Here is a 21,145-nt window from a genome sequence, read left to right as displayed (position 1 = left end):
ACGTGTGGTTGCGTGCGTTGCGCTCCTTCGCTCCGATTAAAATTCTTTAATCCGCTTTAATTTTTCTTAATTTACTCTTTTCGTTTTGTTTTTACATATCCATTGACTTTATATATACCGCCATCAGCAATATTTTAAGGCGTTTAATTGTTTAATCTTTTCACTTGTAATATTTTGTAAATTTTCACTTCACAAAATTTTCTATTTTTTTCACATTACACATACACACGGCAAAGCACTTTTCTATTTTATCACTTTTACCACGAACGAGCATAACCGAATACGTTTAACGCACGAAATAAACTGAACTCATTTCATTTCATTATTCCACTTAGCTTTACGACACACCAATCGAACAAAACGGGCAAAGCATAGACCAATCTCTGTTTCTATTTCCGTTCCCGCAGATAGACAGAAGTAGCGTGCTGTCCGCTTTGACCTGCTACATAAGGTGCGAAAGCGAGCTGGCAACAATCTTGTGATGTTGGGTTGATTTCCCTGTGTGTGAAATTTTTTAATATTTCGATTTTGGGTTATCGGCCATCAAAAATTTATTTTGTAATATCTACAACACAAATTAAGAGCAAGAGCCTAGATTTAATAAAATTTTAGAATATATATTTAAATTATAAACAAATTTTTTATTGTCGACAAAGTTCGTTTAATAATAATCGAACTAATGATAGCATTTACTTTATTTGGATTAAAATTAATTTAATTAAATTAACAAAAATGTGCGTAATTTGCGTAAGGTTCTTATAGTTTAATAAAGCATAGGAAAATGTAGCCTTAATTGTCTCAATTAATGCGTAATACGGAGAAATAAAAGACGATTTCTTTATTTATCGATATCGGTATAAGAATATTTGAACCGTCAAGCTATTTTAACTTGAGGGTAAAAAGAATTAAAAGCCTGAATTTAGCAGAATAAAAACGGTTTTCTTAGTTATGCTGCACAATAGTACAAATTACACATAGTACAAGGTGGCGCAAAAGTAATCACCCTATCGGAAGATTTATATTGTTTGCAAATCGCGTCGTACGCCAATCATATTCAGCACTTGTAAACTAGACAGCTGCAGTATACAAACACATGTTGAAATGATATTTAGAGGTATACCACCTAGCAAACCGTTATTCGTCTCTGAGCGAATTTGGCAGATAAGCCGACGTCATTCGTTTTGTGTTTCACAAAATTTAACTTTAACTTAGTTTCACACAATTTAGCTTTAGCTTAGTGAAACACAAAACGAATGACGTAGAATCCAAAGTTCCCCTCAAACAACTTTTTTCACCATACCTAACGAGCAAACCTGGTATCTATCTTCCTTGATACAAACAACAATGATCTGTCCGGCAAAGGTCAAAATAAAGAACTCCACCACTCAAAATCGTTTTTTCTTTTCTTCATATTGAAATCGAAATTGAGATTTGAAAAGGTCGAGCCAAGGAGCACCAGTAGATTTGACTAAAAAGCCCATTGTATTTAAAGCTCTAGAAAGAGGGTAGATAGTCAAGAAGGGAAAGAAAAAAGTATCAGAGAAAGAGATAGGAAGAATAGAGATGGAGATAGAGCTAGTTAGTCCTGTGAGAATTTTCCAGATTCTTTGGCAAATCTGTAAATATCTCTCAGTTTCAGAGAACGAATATTAATCATTCTCACGACATCGGAACCCGAAACTTGTAGCCGTGCTCTAGCAAAGACAGGACACTCACAGAGACAGTGCTCTGTGCTATCCGCCTCCTCCAAGCACGACAGGCACATTGGGTCCTCAATGATTCCAATGGTGGTCATATGCTGGCCCCATGGATTGTGTAGTGTAGTGATGCCAACCATCAACCGAACGTCTTTCCTTCCAAGTTTTAGTAGAAAATTTGACAGTTTTCTGTTCGGACTTGTCACAAAACAAATTGCAGTTCCACAGCATATAGTAAAAAAATTATTCAAAAACAAATGTTTTTTAAATAATATGTAAATATTTTACTTGATTCAAAAATGTCAGTTTAACCGTCAAATATTTTAATTAATACCGCTTAAGTTTGACATCACTTGGTAATAAACATATTTCCCATACAAAGCTATATATTATTATTTGAATGATTATATATTTGAATTAAGAGAATCACAGTTGCCAAACTTAGTACTTTAAAAGCTAGGTTTAGTGAATTTTGAAAATTAAAGCGCAAAAAATATCTGTTTTTCTGCACACATAACTTGTACAATTTTTTTTTTTTTACAGAACCAAGATAAACGAATAAATTTGTTGTTATTGATTTATATGATGCATTACATGCTTATTTTTTACTTTTGTCAAGTACAAACTCTTAAATTTAACTTTTTGAAATAAAAAAATTTATTGATTTAAAAATATGCAATGCAGTGTTTTCGTTTTTCGGGTTTTCCAAGTTTTCGTGCTTTTTGGAACTTAAAACTTGGCAGCGCAGATAATGCTTTGAAATATGTATATATTTAAGCGATTTACAAGGGCGTCGTTGGTGCCGTATTGACGTATGTAACGGGTGATCAATCATGAGGTGCTTTTTTCAATAGTTAAAAAAAAAAACAAAAATGTAAATTATGTTCAAAACCTTTATTTATCATTTGAAAGGACATTCTTTGACATTTACTTTTTGAATATGACTTCATTCAAATGTTGGCCGCAACTACGCTTAAGGTGGTCCATTCTGAAGGTCCAATTTTCAATCATTCGACTGGTATGTCGTGAATAACACGCGTAATGTTGGCTTCCAGAGCTTCAATCGTAGCTGGTTTATCAGCATAGACCTTGGACTTCACGAATCCCCAAAGAAAAAAGTCCAAAGGTGTGATATCACCAGATCTTGGTGGCCAACTCACAGGTCCTAAATGTGAAATCAGCTGCTCTCCGAAATGACTTCTCAATAAAGTCATTGTTTCACGAGCTGTATGGCAAGTGGCTCCGTCTTGTTGAAACCAAATGTCGTAGAGATCATTAGATTCAATTTCAGGTAGCAAAAAGTCCGATATCATGGTACGGTAGCGAGCACCATTCACAGTTACGTTGCGGCCATCATCATTTTTGAAAAAATATGGACCGATGATTCCACCAGCCCATAAACCACACCAGACCGTTGTTTTCTCTGGGTGTAAAGGTAGCTCTTGAACCTGTTCTGGTTGCTCTTCATCCCAAATACGGCAATTTTGCTTATTGACGTAACCATTGAGCCAGAAATGCGCCTCATCGCTGAACAAAATTTTGCTCGAAAACAGCGAATCTTCTTCAATCTTTTCAAGAGCCCAATCAGCAAAACGGTGACGTGCAGGAAGGTCATTTGGCTTTAGTTCTTGTACGAGCTGTATTTTGTATGCTTTTAAATGAAGATCCTTCCGTAAAATTGACCAAGTTGTTCCATACGACAGTCCAAGTTGCTGAGAACGGTGCCGAATCGATTCATCGCGGTTTTCACGTACACTCTCTGCTACTGCCGCTATATTCTCAATGCAAACGTCTAGCAACGTGGTCTATTCGGTCGAGAATTATCCACCAATGAATATTCGGATTCAAATTTGTTGATGGTATGTCGAATAGTGTTTAAGGCAGGCCGATTATGTTGACCATAATGCGGTCTAAGCGCACGAAAAACATTTGTCACAGAACGCTGATTTTCATAATACAGTTGAACAATTTGTAGACGTTGTTGCGGTGTGAGTCTTTCCATGATGAAATGCCAAACGCTGTTCAACAAATCCACGATGACAGTTTGCCACAACTCGCGCGCGATCTGTCAAAAAAACGCAAATGAAAAAAACTCCTCTTAATTGATCTTAAGCTGCTGAAAATGCATTTAAAGGGTTCACAAAGCACGGTAGAAGTCATATTATGAATAAAAATTAGTCGCTCTTAGTTTCGGGTTCTCTAAGCATTTATTTAACATATACAAACTATAAGATATATGACAATGCGACACTTAGAAAACTTGTGAATTGCTTAGTTGTACTTGGGTGTTTAGTTTGAAAAAGAAAAACCCATAGATCCCACCAGCTACGCGGTTTCCACTCATACTCTTTTAAACTTATTCTTCAGACCTTCCACCTTGGCTGGCCATATTTGTTATTTTTATATTTTTCATTAGCTCTGGACACTTCTAGTGCTAGTTTTGTTACACTAAGCTTATAGGTTTAGTTTGCACTTAATGCATTTAAAAATTTCAAAGCCTTTTTTTAGTACCTTCAAGCGAAAGTTTTTGATGCATGTTCATATGTTTACAACTCACTAGTTTAAAATTTTTTGCATTTTGCACAATTCTTAAATTCATCGAAACCATTTTTGGCACTCAACTTTTTTATATTACTTATATGATGTTTTTTAATTTTTTGGTGCCTACTTTTTGGCGTTATATTTCCTTGATGCCTACTGTTTGGAGCGTTTTTTGGTACTTTTTGGTGCTTATTTCCGTTTCCTGGCTAGTGCTTGTGCGTACTATAAAGTGCTATCCATTCCGGCGTCGGATTTATTGGTATTGCCTTGCGGTAATTTGTGCCGTTGCTGCGGTCCTGGAATCGCTGCGGGTGATTGTGCGGGTAATAAACGCTCGGAGTAGTGCGCGTTGTTGCCACGGTTTGTGTCCGGCATTTACCGGTCGACCCTTCTCCGTTTTTTGTAAATTTTGTCTATTTGTATTCTCTGCAAATGTTGTGAATTTATTTAGATATATATTCTTTCTCTATCTCTCTATCTCTCTCTTTCTCTCTCTCTCTCGAGCCTCTCCCTCTTTCTTTGTCTGCCTTGAAAGTTTCACTTCTGTTATGTGTACAACGCTACACGCACTTTTTTTAATATTATTTGGGATTATTTTATTCCTTTTAATTTCCAGAGTTCATTGAATACTCAATTCCATGACTAACTGTGAATTGAAAAAAAAAAACTTTCAATCGGTTACTAACTTTAAATAACATAGACATAAATAGTCTTTAGTCTGTATTTGAACAGGTAAAATAATTGCACGATTATTATTATTTGCTATTGGGATACAAATAAATTCTGTTGGAGTCGATTTGTAGCTTTTCACTTTATCTGCGGCCAAGTGAGCGAGTCCTCAGATGTCGTGAATTCTTCATACAGGCTTCGTCTCCATGTTCCTTTCGGACGCCCTCTTCGGCGAGAGCCTTGAGAATTGTAGTCAAGGGCCATTCTGCTGATGTCAGTCGCAGGTTTACCTTTATTACCTTATCCAGTTATCTGGCCGCCATATGCGTCGTATGGCTCTTAAACAGCGGTTTATAACAGTTTGGCTTTTTTGTTGTCTGTGCATCAGTACAGACTTCACATTCGAGTTGAAAATCCTTACCTTTGTTCTGGTGGTACACGCCGTAGATATCAGCGGTTATTTGACATCTGTATTTTTTGTTATTGAAAGCTTATTTCTTACTTTTCGCTTGACTGCGCCTATTTAAATATTTTCAATAATAAAATTGTTCTCACAACTTTACAACAAAATTTTAATAAAGTGAGAGCATAACTTATAAGAGGTTCACATATGGTAAGTAGATAAGTAGATGATCTACTTTCCGTAATTAAAGCGAGATTTCCCATACAAAATTTCTCTCCCAAAATCTGAGATTATGAAATAATTCTAGACAATAACCATACTTTTTGACATACAACGTTATGTTTTTTGTGTTATCGATAATTATTATTAGAAATGTAAAGAAAAACGTCAAAGTAAAAACTAAATAAAATGGATGCCGGTAAAGAAAACAGGTTTGTAGGCATAATTCTAATAAAATTTTTGTTAGGTATTATTAAATATGCATTCATGTAACAGAAAAAAGCGTATGTCCATAAACGCTTTGTCGTCTTATTACTTATTATAAAATGTAATACAAAATGTCCCATGCGCATTGCTGCCATAATTTTTTGCCACCTCAGTAAACGTCGTTTACGAATTTGCTCCAACTGTTTGTTATTAGCAGCCAATTGCGCAATTAAGTTAGTTATTCCTTCTCCTTGTATTTTCTTCATATCGTTAATAATAATTAAAGAAACCAAAAACACGGAAATATTCCACCAAAATTTTTAATTGTTTATAAATTTTATTTTAAGGGGACAGATACCTGTAAAATTTCGAAAAAAAAATTTTTTTTCATAATATGTTAATATAATCCTTTAAGAATATATCAAAAATATATTAGAAACTTCTTAAATTTAAGTATTTCTTATATTATAGACCGTCAACCGTGACGACTCTATTCTTTGAGTTCGAGCGCTGGGAGAGTTAGTTATAGTTACGTTGCCGACTTTAGACCCGTTTTTCTCAAAACCATATTTTTCGAATTGGCGTGCACGATAACTCCAAAATTTTGCACACATCTTTTTTATGATATTACCTTCTATGTGAATTAATAATTCGACAATTTTTCGAAAAAAAAATTTTTCGAAGCAAAAATATAGCAGGAAAATTCGCCCCATAACTCATTCTTTTAAGCATTTTATTCCGCGATTATTTTTCTCCATTTTTTTTTTTTAATTCATATAGAAATTATGACATTAATAAACGAAAAAATTTTTGGTTGTTTGTATTCATTGCCGATGCTACAATGCCTGCCTATTGAGAAGCCCCACTGCGATCTTGAGTGAGAATTATTTTACTGTATAAATAAACTGTGTGACAATTTTGAAAAAAATATAATTTTAATGAAAATCAGGGAAAATATGGTCTTTTACAAGTATCTGTCCCCTTAACTTGCATTTTAGGATTTAATGTCGTATTTAAATACGTACAAATTCCAAGTCGACATATGATAAATATATATGTACATATGTAGTGTTGCGCTGCTTATATTTGTGGCTGAATTTCGCATTTTTAACTTAGCTGTTCAGTTGCATGGGTTACATTTTAAAAATTATCAGAAGCTAACAGAAATTTTTAACCAGGTGGCAAGGCACAATAAAGGGGTAGCAGCAATAAGGTTGCAATTTTCATTTTTTTTTTCTATTTATTTGCTCTTTAAATTATCAAATTTTGTTTTAGTTTATCGAAATTGCCAATCTTTGTTTATAGATTTTAACATCCTAAAGAGCAAAAGCAAAAACAAAATACATTGCTTTTGTTGTTTTGCTCTACTACTGCTACCTGCTCAGTGTGCGTTGGTAGGTAGTAATAACACACCTTCCTATTTTAAATCCCTGTACAACCTTGCACATTTGTATCTGATAGCTGACAAGTTTATTTTTATTGCTTCCATTTGCAAACGCATCCAAGCAACTGACAGATATCTGCAGATACATTTCTGTCTATCGGCCCCAAAAAACAATGCGAATGTCAACCACAAAACATAGCAAACGAATAACAATCGGGTGTCGGAAAATTTCCGCTGCTGCTTTTTGCTTTTGAATGCTTCAATTCATTTGCAACTGTCGTGACATACGGACGTAAAATACGGGCACGGAAACGGATGCGCGTACTGATACATACTGAATTTATAATTTTTTTCTTTCTCACTGAAAGAAAGAAAATATTTTAGACACACTTTAGGTTTTCTCACAAAGAATAATACTAAAAGTTGTTAACAAATTTCAATTTGAAAAACCACGTAGTTTTTCATAAAAGAAAAGTGAATTGTTTTTTTTTCGTGTTCTTGCATGTGTGCGTGAAAAGTGTTTGGTGATTCAGAGAAAAGTAGACTTTGCAAAGTGCAAAATACGTAGGAGCGAAAAAAGTGGAAGTCGCGCCGCAGTGGTAGAAGTTGCAGAAGAGGATGCAAAAAATCGAATTGTAGCGAAACGAAACGAGTGTAGTGCTAAATAGAAAAGAAAAACATACAAATGTATGTATGTATGTACATAAAACTTAAACGAGCAAACCAGTTTTATAAAAAACGAACTGATTTCCAAGCCAAACTAACTAAATAATTTTTACAAAAGCAAATACAACCAACTATACAACAAACAAATCGGTCAACCAACTCCACTTGACGGTGCTGCAATTCATTCAATTCAAATGGTAAATGAAAGTGCAATTCTAGTGAAGTGAAACTCCAAATAGAAATGGAAAATTTAATTAGCATTTTATTCATATGTTTGGGCATACGTACGCACATGTGTGGTGGGTTTTTGTTAATACCGTATTAGTAAGGACTAATCGATATTGCGGTCGTTTGAAACTCCAATATAAGATTTTGCATGCACAAATACATACTTACATATGTTATTATATTTCGTATTAAAAATCGTGTTAATTATGTAAAACTCTTTTAACAAACTTTTCACATATGCAAACAAACATGCATACATAAAATGCCCATAATAATAAAATCCTTGATATGTACATAAAACTGAAAATATTCCCATGATTGTTGTTGTGGTAGAAAGCGTGAGTATACATAAATTTATTTGAGACCTGCAAGCGAGTGAGTGGGCGAGGGGGTGCTTGTGGAGGATATTGGTTGGAGAATGCAGAATTATTGTTGGGATGCGCAATGACTTCTCATATGCGCGTGTGTGTGTATGTAATTTCTGATTTGTCTGCTGTACATAGATTGGCGGAAAAAACATAATTAGAAATGCGCAATTCTTCTCGCAGTTAATAGTTAATAAGTTCATAAGGAAGGTGTAAACGAGCGCCAATTTACAAAAAAAACACTACCGCATGTCCATATATGTACATACCTGTAAGTAGCATATGAGCAGATGAAGGCAAGATCAAGAAGTTCGAAAGGGATATAAAATACACTTAAGTACAAAATAATAGATATGCGGTATTTTAACCAGTTTTGACTAGTTTTCTCTTGTTTTTTTAGAAAGTATGGAACATTCTACAATAATTATCATACAAATCAATGTCTCTCCCTTTGTATAAGATTTGCACTAATTCAACACATTTTCATCACAATTTCGGACTATTGAATTAGATTAAAAAAAATTGGGTACGTAGTTTTACAGCTGATTAAATTTTAGTGCAAGTATAAAGTTGCTCAAAATTCTTGTTAATTTTTTCCTGTCGATGTTATGCATTTTGTCTATATAAAAAGAAATTTCGTGCATTCGTTACATTAAAAAATTTGAAATTTCGATGAAATGTTTCCGAATTTTCTCGAGTCTTGTACAAAGTTTGAAAATTTGATTTATATGGTATTTGTTGTAGAATGAGTTAAAAAAATGAAAGAAAAATAGTCAAAACTGGTCAAAATATCAGTATGCGGTTATTTTGCTCATAAATGGAAAAAATGTAAGTTTCATATCTGCCGCCACACAACAACTCTATGTCTACATACATATGTTCAAGGACAAACAAAAAAATCTTATTATGAAAAAAAAATCGCTAAAACTACTCTTCTCATTTAAACTGTGAAAAATAATAGGAAAGCGGAAGAAAATTCCATACAGCAGGTGGCTGTGACGGCTTTGTTTTTTCTGTTGTTCTTTGCCGCAAAAAAACAAAAACAAACGTAATTGAGGAGCGGTTGCCACGACCACGAAAGCGGCCACTCGTTAGCTAGCTTCAGCTAGTACGTGTGCAATAGTCGTGATTTTACGTGATTACAAACAACGATTACAAAATGTTATGGTGGGCACGATTTTCTTCACTTGTCGCCCACTTTTGCAGGTTATGTCACTCGACTCCGCAGCGATTACGCGAATGCATCTGGTTAGTAAAATGAATGCGCATCGAGTTGTTTTGCATTAGAATGCAGTAAACTTAATATTTGTAATTAAAAGCACAATATGAAACTGTTGTGGTTAATTAGATATTTAAAATTGAGCTAATCGGCTAGCCTTAGGCAAACAGCACCAAAAAGCGTGTATTAAGAAACTGTATTACCTGCTAGCAGAGAGAGAGCAAGTGCTAATAGGGAGGGTGCATATTTACAGCCATGGAAATACAGTAATGAGCAATAAAATAAAGTCATGTAACTCGTTAATGTGCATGTTTCATATTAAATTTATTGCTTTCATTGTATTATAAATTCCAAAAATTAACAATACTTTATTAATCGTATGAAATATGATTATTCTTCCGTTATTTCTAAAATACATTGCGTTTTAGTATTTTATAAATAAATAATTAAAAGGCGTATTCAAACAAATAATGAATTCATCTTATTAAGGGGACAGTAGGCCGGATCGATTTGTGGGGAGGCAAAAAAATCGCCCATTGCTCTGTGAAAATCATATTCTAGGGATCAAAATAAGAAACTGTGCCGAAGGAACCATGCCTCTAAAACGAATTCTGATGTCCCCAATTTGGGTCGAACTTTTAGTGTCTTTTGTGGGGAGGCAAAAAAAATCGCCCATTGCTCTGTGAAAATCATATTCTAGGGATCAAAATAAGAAACCTTGCCGAAGGAACCATACCTCTAAAACGAATTCTGATGTCCCTCAATTTGGGTATCACATAGAAAGTATCATAAAAAAGAAGTGTGCAAAATTTCAGGAAGATCGGTCAATAACTTTTCGAGTTATCGTGTACGCCAATTCGAAAAATATAGTTTTGAGAAAAACGCGTCTAAAGTTTGAATATAACGTAACTATACCTCTCCTAGCGCTCGAACGCAAACAATAGAGCCGTCGCGGTTGACGATCTGTAATATAAGAAATACGTAAATTAACATTCTAAAAATATTTTGACATATTCTTAAAGGATTATATTAACATTTAATAAAAAAAATTTTTTTTTTTTAATTTTACAGGTATCTCTCTCCTTAATATATGTAATTGTAAATAGTACAGTAAATTCAGGCTAAAATTAGATCCAACCGTGCATTTCATATCGGATGCAATTTTATTTTTCCTTTTAATAAACCACATCAACGTGAACTTAAACTCCAGTTTTCTGGGTGGTAGGAGATATAACACAGCCGCCATTCTATAAATAAGAAATGATTAGTGGTCGTGAACTGTGAGGAACATAAAAAATTTGTTGAGACCTTTTTTAAATAATCCTATTTTCTACAACTTTTCTTTGAAACTGCTATATTTAAAAAGTCATAAGCAACTGTAATAACTGTTATATTTAAAAAGTGCTTCAAAACGCAATAACTTTTTTTATTGATTTGATAAAAGAAATATATATATATATAGAGCTGCCTTATAGCGCGTTTTTTTAACGAAAATATTGATATATTCATATTTAGCTTTTCTTTATAACTGGAAGTGTTTTAGAATCTCAATGCAAGCATAGCAATAAGTAAAATTTTTTATTCATATGCGTTTTTTTAACTTATCTATGCGTTTATATAATTTTTATAATTTTATTAGACTCCTTTCCACACAACTTATGAGGTGAATACTCAGCGCGCGTTTTTATTTAGACTTGATTCACAGATTACTGATTAAGTGATTTTTAAAATATTTGGAAGATCCAGGTTTTGGCTCAGTTTCTTTAGTCAAATCCTGAAAAATCTCTCATGTTTACATATTCTGGATTAGATGAAAAGTTATCAATATTTGATGGTAACAAACAAGCGGGTCTTCTACTACAGTGACTCACAGCTTATTTGATGCAGCCAAAAAAAAATTATTAAAATATCAAATATATTTTATGGTATTTCCATTACAGAAAAAAATCTAATATTTTTTTTATTTTTACAAACGCAGGACTTCCCATTAGACCTGAAAAGGTTAAATTTGCTTTCATCCGCAAAATCAACTTACTTCCAGAACTAAATATCTTTGTTCAAATGTTGTCTGCAAAATTCTATTCTTTGTTTTCTATTACGTGCACTAATCAACACCTTATTTCGGGCAGTCCTTCCTCAGAGTTACAGATCTTGCCTAATGTGCCTAATGTGCTGGGCAGTTGAGGAATTAATAGCAACAATTTCTGCAATGTTTCGTTGGTTTTACCTTCTTTATAATGACAAATAACGCCTTAACTTTATTCAAGTGAGGTCCGTTTTCCCATTTAAAAAAAATAAATTTTTTTAAACTTTGCTTTATAAGCATTTTTTGAGAATGTCTTACGACGCTAAGCTAAACAGAAAAAATACATTTCAGAGAAAATATAAAATACACTGCATCATTTAAGCTGTGCGCATATTTTGATGAAAAAACTGTTTGTTACCATATTTTTTTAGCAAGCTTTGTTTTTGTTATTGTTCTTTCTGCAGTGGTAAACAGTGCATACACCAAAGCATCATTCTGCAGCGCATTGTGCTCCGTGTGCATTTTTCATAAAGTTATTAATTTTTTCTTTGCGGGTATCGGCCAAGGGTTATCGTTTCAAAATATTTGGATGCCGATAGCTGCGAATTTATGCTAAAAATAAAAATTAATTATGAGCTGAATTAACAGAACTCAATCTGATACCATATAACTGAGCTACTGCAACACCCAGCTAAACGCAAGAAAGCAATTTAACAAAATAAATAAATTAAAATTTGTACAATACACTTATCAGAAATAAAACTCTTTCCCAAGGCTGTAGTTAGGCACAGTGGTGTAATTTTATTATCGGTCAATGTCTATGTTATGCCGTTAATTGCCTAATGGCGTTATATTCTAAAAACAGCTTAAAAATATTGATACTTATTAATAAAAAATAAACAGAGTTTTCTTATTTGTCATAAGCATTGAATCTCGACTGCTTGCCTTGTGCATTTCCTTCCATTTTCACAATATTGTCGCTTTTGAATGCGAAATAAAATATGTACATAAATTTATTTAAATAGATACGCAAGTACCTGCAAAGTGAGTTTTTAGCCAGTTTTTCTTATAGCTCGTTAACTCAATTGCCAATCGGACTTAGGAAGTATTTTTATGTATAGTTCCCACTTCGTTTTGTTGACCACTTTTTCTTTCACTCAAACACTTTGCTTTCGCTATATTTCTACTTACTACATATTGCGCAGCCCCTCAAGCTACTGTGCCATACCACAATTTAATTGGGCACTTAGAGTTTTGCATTACAGCAATATTTCAATACTGGCCGAATGCCAAAAAAATGCAACTTGGCCTCTTTAAATATTTTGGTTTGAGCCGCAATTTGAAGTGATTTAAGAGTTTGCTTTCTGGCTGATAAAAACGTTTAGTTATGTAATGTATTTACTTACATATTTATATATGTACATATGTATGTGTGTGTAAAAGAAACGCATTTATATGCAAAATCTTTTCATAATTCGCCTTATGCGCATAAGTACTTACTAAATATTCGACGTACTAACAAAAGTTTGCCCAGTCAAAAAATATTTGTAATTTCATAACTATAATAATCATAGTTTTTAAGTTTTTTATCGAATTTAGACCAATTTCATAGGTACTCAAACTGGTATTTTTTTTATAGATCTGTAACTGTACTAATAATATCCTCATTTATTTAAAAACACTATGCCCTCAATACGATAGAAACAGAACGCTTAAGGTTATGGGAATCCCCCGCTATTCAATTTTCAAACTCAAACTGGGGTGTTCACTGGCTGATCGGTACTCATGTGGAGAAGCTTAGAATTCCGTTCAACCCCTATTGCAGAAGCTGTGGGGATCCGGCAGAGAAAAATACTGTTGAGCACTTTTTTTGCAAAAGTCCGGCTCTGGCAACTAGGCGCTTAAGATTCCTTAGCGTGCCCTTTGGGGATGGTTTAAAGAAATTCTCCAGCCTAGATCACATTTCTCTGCTCCACTACGTCAACAGCTCTGCCCCAATTTTGTCGCAGGTAGTGCTCCATATTTGGTATCAAAACGGCACGTAAGTGCTACTTGTAGTGTACCTGAGGTACTCTTGCCATCTAACCTTTCTACCTACCTACTACTTAGCAGTTGAATTGGAGTGAGCAAAATTGCGAAGAAAATATGGTAGTCGCCCCTCTTTTTGAGCATCAGTTAAATTTCGAAAAAAATCGTTTTCTGCATGTAAATAAATAAATAATTGGCGCGTACACTTCTGTTAGGTGTTTAGCCGAGCTCCTCCTCCTATTTGTGGTGTGCGTCTTGATGTTGTTCCACAAATGGAGGGACCTACAGTTTCAAGCCGACTCCGAACGGCAGATATTTTTATGAGGAGCTTTTTCATGGCAGAAGTACACTCGGAGGTTTGCCATTGCCTGCCGAGGGGCGACCGCTATTAGAAAAATGTTTTTTATTAATTTTGCCTTCACCGAGATTCGAACCAACGACCTCTCTGTGAATTCCGAATGGTAATCACGCACCAAACCATTCGGCTACGGCGGCCGCCTCTGCATGTATCCTATACATAAATAGTTGGAATACAAACATGATTTTTGTTATTTTTGGTGTAGTAGCTGTTCCCCAAGCCCTCCTAAGCGCTGTGAAGTCATTGGTCATCATTGTCAATCTTAACTAACGGTAGATCCAAGATACATGCTATTTAAAGAGAGAAAGGGGTATCTGATGAGTAGACTTAAGGGGGCGAATAGGTGAATAGGTTGTTAGTGTCATGCGGAGTACTTTCCCATGCCGAACATATGCTGAGTATGTTAGAGTTGATTCTGGATAGGTAGGAGTTTAACCTACTACAGTATCCGGAAAGTAATTGTGTCAAAGTAAGGTTATGGTATTCATGCCTAGCTATTCAGCAATCACTATCTGACTAAATCCGTAAAGAATGGTAAGCGAATTATCTTTATGTAATGGTACCGTGGAATTTCTACCGAACCTTAATCCTAGTAGCTCGGCATTTTCTTGCCTCCATGCAGACCAAAGTTACTGTGAGCGAAAAAAAATATCACCAAGTTTTGGGGAAAAGGTGACAAGAAGAAAATTTACCAAATTTTCGATCAGAAATTTTTATATTATTTAAGTTTTCAAGTATTTTCAGGAAAAAATAAGCATTTCTTTAAAGATGCATCTATTTATGTACATTTCAATATCGTGAAAGCAAGTTCAGCTTAAATACGCCTTGGCCTAAAAAATTTAAAATAGAATTAAATACAAAATTATCGCTACCATTCGTTTTAATGAAATATAAAAAGAAATATTGATTAAAAATTCCAAATTTAAACCATTAGCAAGGGCTCCATATTTCACCCAAAAATTACTTTTTAACAGTTCCTTTGAAAGTATTGCATATTCCTTGAGAAATTTTTAGCTCCAATTTATTTCGAGGTATATTCTTATATTTTATTTATTATTTATGCGAAAACCTTCCTTTTGCACCTATCCATTTACAGCCGTTCATTTTCGATTCACATTCAAAAGTAATTGGCATTAACTTCTGCCAAGCATTGGATAAGAAATTGCAATGCTGGTAATACATTTGATACAATTCATAGTACAAAATTATTGCCAAAGTGTGAAATGAAATTGCCCAATTTCATAATGTAGTCAAAAAATTTCATCTACGCAATTTTATTAAGTTTCAAAAATAAAGTAACCATTTTAGAAATACCAAAACTAAACTATTTGTGAAGAAAATTAAATAATCAACTTCGGTTAAAAATAGCCACAACGGCAACACTAATGTTTAAAATGAAATATCGCATTACTATACCAAAGTATCAAATATTTTTAGATGTTAAAGAAAGATTTATTAAAGGTTGCCAACTAAGCGAATCCTTGTTTCATATAAATGTAAACTATGTTGATATTAATGAGATATAATTTTGTATTACTCAACGTATTACATACATATACAACGTATTACATACATACATACATACATATATACTCGTATGTACGTACTCAGTTATCGCTAAAATATCGGCCAGAATATTTTTAATAGCAAACCTAGTTTTTTGAAAATGCAATTGCTGATAACAGTACTAACAAATTTGAAGTATGCTCGACTTCAATTGATAACAAATTTCGGAGGGACGCATTCACGGCGCACCGCCATTTGTATCGATGGGTCTAAGCTAAAGAAGCTCTTATCAAAAACTTAACCCTACGCTCTCCTGGTGACTATAACCTATTTGAATTCACAACAATAAAGGAGTTCGCCTTTTGCTACGGGAATTCCCCTACTGCCCCTTATCTCTCTATTACCATTTATTCTGACAGCAAAGTTGCAATATCAGCAAGACTTTAAATTAACTGAAATATTTGTAGTTAAATTCCCAATAATTTACTATTAAGGTTATGTTCAACCTGCAAAGATGCTGTTTAAACAAGGCTTTTAAAGAGAAAAAAGCAAGATGCGCATTTGAGTACTGAGAATCTGCAGAGGTTAAATCTTTTAATTCAATAAGTACCACTTCGAAGGTAGCTGGAATGTGTGAATCGGCTGAAGAACTCTGTGGCATGAATGCAATGCAAGTTTTGAATGCTTTCGACAACATAAATTTTTTTTTACTTCAAGGAAGCTGGTTTTCCATCGTTAGTAGGTTTTTTCATGCAAAAATTATATAGTAACTTAATTCCTAGAATTCGCTTTCAAAGAGGAAAGTATCAAAAAAAGTACAAAAACGCAAAATCAGTAACAATTTGCAAGTTTTACGAACAGCTGACTAAGTTGTTGGCGTGAAAAATCACAAAATCTAAGAAAACTTTCAGTTGAGCTACCTCGTAAAAAATAAAGCAAATAAAATGTAAAATAACGAACTTAGCAACAATTGATTTCACTTCGGCCACAGTAATGGGTTGCATCTCATCATCGCTGTTAGATGAAGAACATTTCATTGCAATTGTATTGGTGGGGCAATCACAGATTTCTTCATATTTTCCTTGCTTCCGTCAATGCATGTACATATGTATGTATATATGTATGTGCATATGTACATATATTACCAAATTAGTTAATAACCAAGAAGTACAAGCATAAAACACAAAAGATACCTTGAATGCTTTCGATTTGCGTTTCGGAAATTGCAGCAAAGGCGACTGGCGGCTGCGGTTCAGAAGTACATTCCGATTCTTATTTAATAATATATATGACTTCAAATAAACTTTATACATTTTATCTAAAATATACTTACTTAAATAAAATATAGAATATAAATAATTTAGTAGTTTGGCTCAATTCGCAAATTTTAATTCGTGCTTATTTTTATTTTGCGATCAGCTGGTTTTCTCACTTGCAAATTCTTACAAGTAAAAATGTATCCAATAAAAACTAGCAACTTCCCCTCAAAATGAAATGTCATTTCGCGCTCTCACTTTCCCCTACTTTGCAAGTTTATTGGATACAGGAACGCCAAAACTTGATAATTTGTAGCAATTGGCTCGGAACGAGCCAATACTATTACAACAATTTTTATTTTTTTAATAATCACGCAGCATTAATGGCTCTGCGCTCAATAACAGTTACTTTGAGCCACATTGAGTACGTCACGGCATTGGCTCGTAGAAACAACTTTGTCTTGATTTGAATACCGAGTTACCGAAATATGCAAAGTGCTGAAATGGCTGATGGTACAGCTTGGTTATGGGTGTTGAAGAATACGGAAGGCATTAAATTACCGCTGTAATTCATAAAGGTCGTATCTATGAGCACTGACAAAACGTGGGGGGGAGTGTATACAATACTGCAGAGCCCGTACTTTTCTATAAACTAAAGGCATCAAAATTAGTCAAAAAAAGTTCTATCCATACTGTTTGTTTCCATAAGGCAAGTGGTACAAGAAGTTTTCGCAGGCTGACGAAGGTTTTAAGCAAAATGTTTGGGTAATTAATTACCTGAAGCCAATTTACTCAAATTTTTTATACTGAAGAAAGAAATATGGCAGTTAGCAGGGTTGGTCATTTTGCTCTACCGCTGATTTTTTAGTGGTGGTAAAAACAAGGGTTTCATTATAACTAAATCTGTAGTTTTCAAGGTTTTAACTGCCCGTTTATTGCATTTATTATTTAATGCACTATGCCCAACACTGGTAGTTAGAAATGTTGAAAAACTGGCCATGATAACATCTGCTTTTTTTCAAATCCTACCAAATCTGGTATACACATGGCATATGCCCTTATCAAGCACGCTTTTTAAAACTATTGAAATCTGGAAAAAACCAAACCCATCTCCCATAAAATTAAAATTTTTATTTCCATGCATCCGACTGGCTGTGCAACGATTAACTCAACCCATCACAGTAATGGTTTAAAGGACAAAAGTGCTTTTGTGCTAATCAGTTGCCATTTTTTTAAATTATTTTTTTTTTTTATTAAATATATAAAATTGTTTTTGTTTTTCTGCACAAACTGATAATACTTGGCCAAGAGAATACGAGCACTTTTAAATTACGTGATACTTTCGATTTTTAAAATTTTTAATTAATATAACATCTGTTTTTTCTGTTTTTGCTTGTAAATCGAAAGCAAAGATATCAAGCAAATTAAAAAAAAATAAAAACAAAAGTATTTACGAGTATATTAAATATTAATGCATGTGTATTTATGTGTATATGTAAGCATTGGAGCAGCAATCAAGTGTGATTAAAAAAAACGCCAAGAGAAATGGAAAGCAGATGTTAATAATACACAAAGAAAAAGAGAAAATGATAAGCAAAAGCAACACAAACGAAAAGAGAGAGATAATGCAAGGGGGAAATCTTACTGCAAGTGATTGCAAGAAGAAATGAAAAATATATACATACCTACCTACATACATACGTAAATATGTAATTGTCCGGATTGTAGAGATTTGCTTGCGTGCGAATAATAAGAAGTGCGAATATGTGCATATGTGTGTACACATAAGAGAAACTTAACAAAAATAAGGCGAGAAACGAAGACAATAGGGTGGTGGTGCAGCCTGAAAAATGGGGCTATAATGTGCCGGGTGTTGTAACTTCCGCGCAGACGTTTGGAAAAATCAATACCAGCTGTCATTTGTGTTGTTGTTGCTACTGCTGTTGCTGTTACTCTTACTACTTATATTATTATTACTGTTACTACGAATTACTTTTGTGCGAGTAATGCCAAAATGGAATGCAGCGCAATCACAAATTCTTCACTTGCATGCATGCCAACACACATCCATATGCAAAGACATACATGCATACATACACAGATTATGGCAGCGTTGTGCACAGATAAAAAGTTAATGAATTTGAATGCTGCAAAACAATAAAGATTATGCATGCTCCTGCAAACTGATATACGCATATCTGTACATATGTATGTCTGTATGTAAAAAATGTATGATTATGCCTGTAGCTGACGATTACTGCGGCAAGCGGAAAAGTAGTGCACGAGCTACGCAAATACAATACACACAATAATAAGTGTATAAGCCATATGCACTACTATGCATACATATGTATGTACATGTGTATTTATACAGTTACTATTCACCCAGCAAACATTTAGGCTTAATAATATTTGAGAGCGATTTGATCATAGCACTTCTTAAACGTCAAATGTTTAAAAACGAGTTGATAATTAAGTCTTTCTAAGAAAAAGTTGATTTTGATCTCCATTAGGAAAAATTATGAACTCACAAATCAAAATTTAGAAGATAGTAGAACAGGGGTGAGCTCCTAAATTAGAAACACAATCGAGATATCTGTGAAAGAATCCTTAGGAAAATGAGAGGAATCCACATTTACACACTTTCAGATAGTCAATCGGCTTTGAAAGCCTGTAATCACCTCAAAAAAGGTAAATGATTGCCTGAATATTCTTAGAACGTTAGGGACCTTCATTCATATTCCCTCAAGGTAAGGTTTGGTGACAGAGCGTGGCAAACATGCTAATGAATGGCTAAAAATTTGACGGAAGAGTTGGTGGGGAGTATTTTGCGAAGAGCTCCCCCCATCAAGCTAAAATTTAGGCTTCCGAACCACTGTAGTGTTTTCCAAAAGCAGGTAGCCGCAATTAAGGAAGCAGTGAATTGGTTTCTTATTTCTAATACTTATTTCTAATTACTGTAAAGGGCGTTAATATCTACTCCGACAGTCAAGCGGCAATTAGGACCTTGATCTCTTTGCTTGTGTATTCGAAATTAGTCGGGGAATGCCTGACTTCTCTCGTAATTACATCCGAATATTTCGATATTAGGTTCATTTGGGTTCCCGATTACAAGGGCATAGAGGAAAAACTGATAGACTGATGAGCTGGTTAGACAGGGAACCCTGAAGACGGCTTCAGCGCAAAACGAGAGGACTCAGGTTCCCTTGAAAGCCTTTGGTCTACTCCTGAAAAGATGGGCCGCACGTCAATTCATCGAGCGCTGTGCTAGTGCGCTAGCCTGTAAAGTTGCGAGATCCTTCTGCCCAAGGGTAGAAGGTAGGCGCTCGAGGGAACTTCTAAGGTTAACATAGCTGCAACTCTTGAATTTGGTAGGTATCCTTACAGGATATTGTCCATTAGGTATCCATGCGGAGAGACTTGGAATTGCTTGAAGTTCTTTCTACAGAAGTTGTATATAGAAATTTGTGGAATCACTTCAGCCCTTTCTTCTCAGCTGCTCTGGATTCGCCGCAGTATTAATATATTAGGTTGGGATATGAGAGAAATGAAATGGCTGATCATCTAGGTAAAAAGGGGAAAACCCAGAAAGTGGGAGGAAGAAGAAATTCGTTTAGTGCTCAAGTTCGTCTAAATAAATGTACGAAAACTTGAATTGTTACAAAAAACGGATATATTGGATCGGTATATTTTATTATATTTAATATATATTTATAATCTATTATATTAAATATGTTTATGAGGGTTTTCTTCAATTCTCATATAAAATACGAAGCATTTTCACAGAGCGTATGGCAATTTTTTCATAATGTCGGCATATACGAGTATGATACATAATGAGGTGACTTTTTTTTAGAGAAAAGAAATCGCTATTAATGAACTATACCACTTTTGTCTATAGAATCGCTAGATTCCAGCAGTACTTGAAAATTTCTTATAAAAAATGTGAGCATTTATTTTACGGCTATCATTGATATAATGAGTTGCCCTGTTAGGCCAGTTATGTTGAGTTAACCCCGCTCTAAAAGAGAGCTTGAAGAGCTAAAACAGAGAGAGACTTGATTACGAAAAAACGATATGAAAGTATAACTACAGTTAATGCCACTGAGGCTATAAAATCACTGAGATATTGCAAAAGTAATAGACTTATTCATTTACTCAAATAAATTAATTTAACTGCCACACTCAGAAGTTCATTAAATTACTTCTGTTGAGAACTTAACTAATTAGGAATCATTAAATCCGTTAATGAATGATGCAGAGAGGAGTAAGTAAAAAGTTCATTAGCTAATGAAAACTTTAATAATCCCATTATTTACTTTTCTATTGACCAATCACTGCTAAATGTCAATGTCAAATCGAATGTTAAAAGC

General features: G+C 34.1%; 1 protein-coding gene across 2 annotated transcripts in view; it reads left to right on the top strand.

The window, feature by feature from the left end:
* The first annotated feature begins 7,346 nt into the window (after positions 1–7,346).
* LOC129242827 (uncharacterized) overlaps positions 7,347–21,145 on the top strand; it is a 137,775-nt gene continuing 123,976 nt past the window's right edge. The window contains exon 1 of one of the 2 annotated variants that reach the window (XM_054879685.1): positions 7,347–7,983. The gene's annotated coding sequence lies outside the window, so the exon portion shown is untranslated. Of the gene's footprint in view, positions 8,086–21,145 lie in introns of both variants that reach the window. The other variant, XM_054879686.1, reaches the window with a different exon arrangement.

Source organism: Anastrepha obliqua, chromosome 3, assembly GCF_027943255.1.
Source record: "Anastrepha obliqua isolate idAnaObli1 chromosome 3, idAnaObli1_1.0, whole genome shotgun sequence".
NCBI lineage: Eukaryota > Metazoa > Arthropoda > Insecta > Diptera > Tephritidae > Anastrepha > Anastrepha obliqua.
Note: the sequence above shows the minus strand (reverse complement) of the source record. Positions and strands in the feature narration are given on the sequence as shown.